Consider the following 6,000-nt stretch of genomic DNA (forward strand, 5'->3'; position numbering starts at 1 on the left):
ATATTCTTGAAAGGCAGGCTTGCCCTAAAAAGCACTCAGAGTCAGAACAAGATGCAAGACAAGTGGATCCAGCAAATGAATAGGAGGCGTCACAGTGAGACAATTATGATGAATATAAATAAGCTGGCGAGAAGAAATATCATTTCACTGAAACATGCAATTTTACTGCACCCAAAATCATTCTTGGAGACAAATCCGTCTTCGGAGAGCTTTCAGGATGACGATTTTTGAGGTTGGGTCAGCTGTGATCAAAGACAGTAACATCGCAGATATTTTGACTGACTCTCTCCACTTTCTGCAAAGGCAAATTTTTAATGTGAGAATTGCTGTTATCGGACCATCTCATTGTGCAAAGTTAGCAAGAGCCATCTTTGGGAAGGAGAATGTTCTTAAAGCCAGTTAGTCCATACCCTCTCTTGGTTTTACTAGAAGCCACTGCGCAGAAATACCTAAGCTAATTCAGAATGAGCTAGCTTGAGTACCAAGAGCAGTATAGACGTGCTAACCGAGCAAGCTGCCCAAGTTGATCAGGTGGAGCTCCGCACCGCACAACTGCAGATACTGCAGTGGGAGCAGCTTGGTCAGGCACCTCCATACGGTACTGCAGAGCCTCCTCTAAACGCTGCACACCTGTCCGCTTTATCCCGAACAATCAAAGATGTACAAGATTATGCAACACTGCACATTTCTGACCTGGTGCAATCAAGTCAGACAAGTCTGGTCACCCAAACACTGCCGGTAACTCTTGTTAGCAATGATCTACGGGATGAGAAACATCCAGCAAACTACAGCAGTTTTGTTTTGAGGCTTTTATTGTGGGTTAGGGTTTGTTTTTTTTTTCCTTCTTTTTTTCCCCCCTGTTAGGGAATTACTAATTGTTCCAAACTGCTGTTAATTGGCTTACAGTTCCACATACATTGTCAAACTGCTGGTCAGCTGGCAGGCACACTGTGCTTTCCCAACAGATTTATTTCACAGCTGGATTTGCAGTCTGAAAGGTCCTTCCCATTTCCAGCTCTGCAATCCTTCCAGGCAGAAGGGAGGAGAGGAACAGGCAGATGCCTTTCCACAGAGATGTAACAACCCTAGCAGATTCTCAGCATGTCAATAACAATCTAATCAGGCTGCATTATATTGAAGGGAAAATGAGATTTCTGACTTTGCCAGAACACTTCACACATCCGCTTGCTCTTACAAACACATACAACACACTCCAGTTTCCAGATGCAGATAAGGATAACCACAGCGTGGAAAACAATCCAAGAACAGGTCTAGCCAATTCCTAGCTGGACCTCAGCCTCTTTCCATCTTCTCTCCTTGCTCTGGAATAACAATCTCTGCCTGTAAATTTAATGAAATTTCATAGACAACTCCTTTGTGTTTACGTCGCAGACAGTGCCCTGCTGCTCTGAGGATATGTAGGAAAGATGACTCAACAAGCTGTCCCACCTTGCCTCTCCCCCCGCCTTGGTGTAATCACAGGGAAACCTGCAAACCCAGGGAGCAGGCATTTGTCCTGCAAGAGTCCTGATGGCACCTCTTGAGAAAGAATAGCTGCAAGGACATCTCCTCCCCACATGGCCGACCAACTGTACAGAAATGCCATGCAGCTCGCCCAGAAAGTAACGCACCAGGCTTTTCTTCTGCTCAGTGTAATTCCTGCCAGAGCTCCCTCCTTGGGCAGGGCTGATTAAAGCTGACCTAACCCAGATTGTAAAACTGGGGGTATCATCCCCAGATGACCTTAGTTAACCTAAATTAACCACTGGCTTGTGAATTGGTGAGCAATGAACCACCCCAGACAGCAGAGTTGCATGCTAGCTCCTTCTCCAGCATGCTCTGAGGCAAGGACTCATACCCAGTAGCAATCTGTCCTTAGCAAAAAAAATAAAATTATAAAATAACGCAATAGGATTCTGATTCCAGATTCACTGCCTGGAGGAAGGAGGAGGATATTTTATTTCTTTCCTGGCTGATTACCTAAAGAAAAAAAAAGAAAAAAAATTACTAGCTCCAGTGAATGAAAAATAACCTTTTAGTCCAAACGCCTCAGTCAGGTCATCCAAATCCCCGGTTGCCTTGATCTCTTTTCCAGCCAATGAGCTTCTCTTAAGCTCTGACTGATGGTGTCATATATTTTAAAATGTGTTTATTCTGACAATTTGCTATGCTTTTATGTAAGAGGACAGGCAAGCAACTCATCCCCAAAACCTCAAGGAAACAGCACAAGCCTTGGCTGCTAGACTAGTTGGCTCCCGGTGGACTGTTGATTCTTGGACAAACTGTTATTCCATCCTTAAAATATGTACTTACCCTGAAAAAGAAAATGCACACACAAACATACAACTAGGTATTAAGAGTTTTGGTAGATCTGTGACTGCGATCTTGTGACTAAGGTGTCAGCTGCTTCTGCAGAAATGGACATGGTAGTGGAAAAAAAAACCCAAACAAAAAAACAAAGGAAGAGTGAATACTGAACTGCCCACAGCTGGACTGAGCTGAACTTCCACTGCTAAGCCGCTAACGCTAGGTTTTCCTCATTGCTTCAGTGTCAATGAGGTTATGGAAACCAGAGAGGCAAACAAATGGGAATTTCTAAACAGATCAAGGGCTAAAGGAAGGGAAAAAAAGGGTGCGGGGGAGAACATTCAGAGAACATCCGTTCTATAGAGGGTTGTGTGTTTCTCAGGGTACCCAAGAGAAGGGGAGATATGCCTATACAAGAGAGGTCAGCGGGTATCAGATCACATCACCCCTTTCCTCTTTCCCTTGGCTGCCTTTTAACACTCCCTTTTGAGTACATTTCCCTTTGGTTGTGGGAAACACATAATCCACTAGCCCTCTTAAAAAGCGTGTTGCAGTGGCACTGCCTGAAATAGAAACCAGATTTCTGCCTTCAAGTCCCCTGCTCTACCCTCTACTGATCAGACCTAGCCTTAATCTGATCAGAAGAGACAGGATTTGGGAGTTGGGCACAACCCCACCGTACACCAAGAGAGCACATGAATTACTACAAACACAGCTAGTGAGGCTCCTTGGTCCCCCTCACTCCCTTCCCCTAAGGACTTCACCCCTGGTTTTAACACAAATGCCTGCACAGACATGGGTGGAAATGCAGTCCCAGCTCTGCATATGCATCTACATGCTCAGGGGTCAGCAGCCCTGAAAGCGATGCCCAGACAGCAACATGATGAATGGAGCACAGGGACTGGATTAAAACAGGCTTTCAAATGCAGTTCAATTTAAATAAATCCCCATATTTTTGTTGCCATTGACTAGCTTAAACTACATTTAGTCTCTAGCATTTGTCCTCTTTTTTTACAACTGATTTGTGGTTAGCAGAGATTGCCTTTAAGAGACTAACAACAAAGAGAGGCACGTGAGCCCATCGTCTCCTAGGCTACACCCCCACACCGCACGCTGTCTCATTCCCATAGGTTGCCCCAGTGAAGGTCCCTGCTTATATCCAGACCACGAGCTCCTGGGATGTCCACCTACCGCCCTATGCTGCACACCAATGCCTATCCTGCAGCTCTTTCCCACCCACCCTCATCTCACACCCCAGAGGTCTGGGACACAGCCCTGTACTGGGATCTTCTTCCCACAGCTATGTCCTGCACCCAGATCAGGCTGGCTGCATCAGCACCCTCCCACAGCCTGATACCCAATTGATGTACCGGGGGGGCAGAAAGCACTGAAGATTTCACTGAGGGCTAGCCAGGGGAGGGGACAAAACCTACATCAAGGTGGCACACAGCCACGCTCATCTCCAGGGCCATGGGACGCACCAGCCAGGCTTGAGCGAGTCTCTGCCCAGCACAGCCAAGCTGCTGGAGGACCCCTCGGCCGAGTTCACACCCAGTACACTGCCCACAGTTCACAGCACCCACTGGCAGGACCCAGCTGACCTCCTCTATACCCAACGTCAGGCTGCTAATAAGAGAATGGGGAATAAGAAGTTCACACCTGGTATCTTCAGATGGCATCAACCCTGGAGAGCAGCCGGACAGCCACCCCAGACCAGAAGCAGCTGAGTATCACCAACTAGCTGCTGGTCAAAGCAGAACATCTTTAGTTATAAGGCACAGCAATATGACATCAAATTCACCATTGCCAGAACTATGCCAACGTGAAGCATCACTGTCACTTTCAAAGATGTCCAGAACAAGAAGAATGCATTTAGGAAATATGACATTCCTATAAATGGCACTACCATAGATAGGACATGCTTTTCCATCCAACACGCCTGCAATTAGCTGTGGATTGTCACCAGTCTACAGGGTTCCCTGCAGTAACACCCCATGCTCCTGCTGATCACTTGGGACGATATGCAAACACTCACATTAGCAATACAGCCACATGGACTGTGTGTCTCTGAGCTCCTGCACCCACAGTTTGGGACAAACAGACATCTCCTTTCCACCACGTGACAAAATACATGGCATGCATCTGTAATGGCAATGAGGTAATTTCTCAGGTATCTGCAGCCCCATGGGGCTGACCTGCACAGCTTGCAGGTAACCCTGCATTTCTGATGTTCCCAGAAATGTAATCAGTGAACAGACACATATTGTAAAGTGCAAAAAGACTCTGATGTCAACATATAAAACCTTTTCCTGCTATCAAATAAAAGCAGAATAAATTGGCCACACAAAGAAACTACTGGCAAAGAGGAAACCCCAGAAATCCAGGCTCCACTTAACATCAGTCAAGGGCACTGCCTGCTCCATCATGAGTCTGAGAACCAAGGAAAACCATTTACTTACAACGACTGGCAAACAATAGTCAAAATTCACTTGCTGTAAAGTATTTTCACCCTTATTTTTCCTTTTGTTTTTCTTTTGCTAGGACCTCTGTGACAGTCAATGCCTAATTGAATAGAGGGAGATCTGTCTTCTCCAGATTTGGTAATTCAAGAAAAATATGTGAATTCTCCAGTCTCAGGATCCTGGGTGCATGCAAAATCCTGCTTATGCGGCCAGCTCCTGGGCACTTGGAGGCAATGCAGGGAGACACGTGGCCACCACAGGACAACCGTGTCAGAGAAGCACTTCTGCAGATGGTGGTCGATGACACCATCAGCTCCTCTCAAGTTCTTCTAGTGTTAGTGTCGGTCTTCACGGCACTTCATCTACCAAGCCATGGCTGCTGAGCAGGGTAACGTTTTGCCCACTTCATTTCTTTCTGATTGCTTCATCGTGGTTTGGTGTAAGTCATTATGGTCTCACTTGACAGCAGCCAAATAGCCCTATAAATCCCAGAGGTGCTAGAACTGTGATGATCGCAGGCTACCTAGCAGCTTCCTTGCCAAAAATTTCCTGCAAAACCTCCTACCTGAGGCAGTCCTGCATTTCCCACCCACGAGGTTTTTCCTGAACCTTTCCAGATGGGACACATTCAGACAGCGCTGGAAGGGCTCAGCAGCCTGGAGGCTGTCAGCAGGCTGGGAACATAACCTCCAGGGCACTGTATCAGGACTGCACAGATCCCATTGATCTCCTCCCTTTTAACTTGGCGGAAAGCTAAAGTTTTCAAAATGATTCTCTTTAACCTCTGTGAAGAAGGAGAGATCTCAGGGATTTAAGCGCTGATCGTCTTAACACTGCATTAGCGGGTGAAGGAGCTTGTTTGAGATTCTGATCAGCGAAGTGCAGCTCAGAGGAGCGGGTCAGAAAATGTCAAAGACGGATCAACACTGAAGAAGACGGTTGTGTTTCTCAACGAGCTCTGCTGCTAAAGATGCTAGGGAGCAGCAGCTAGGAGGGAGGGAAAGGGTGTACAGTGACATGGAGGAAGGGAGAGAAAGCCTTAGCCAGCAAGACGAGCATCCTGAGTCACTCTGCTGGGGAGGTGAGGCCGCTTTGCCAAGGAAAGGCTGACAGAGTAAGTCAGATGCCTGGAGTAATTCCACAGCGTAAAAAAAAAAAAAAAAAGAAAAAAGATATTTTTTGTTTTAACAAAGGGTTGGTGCAATTCTAGCCACAACCAGAATACAAAATC

The sequence above is a fragment of the Ciconia boyciana genome, chromosome 14, assembly GCF_034638445.1.
Source record: "Ciconia boyciana chromosome 14, ASM3463844v1, whole genome shotgun sequence".
In the NCBI taxonomy this organism is placed as follows: domain Eukaryota; kingdom Metazoa; phylum Chordata; class Aves; order Ciconiiformes; family Ciconiidae; genus Ciconia; species Ciconia boyciana.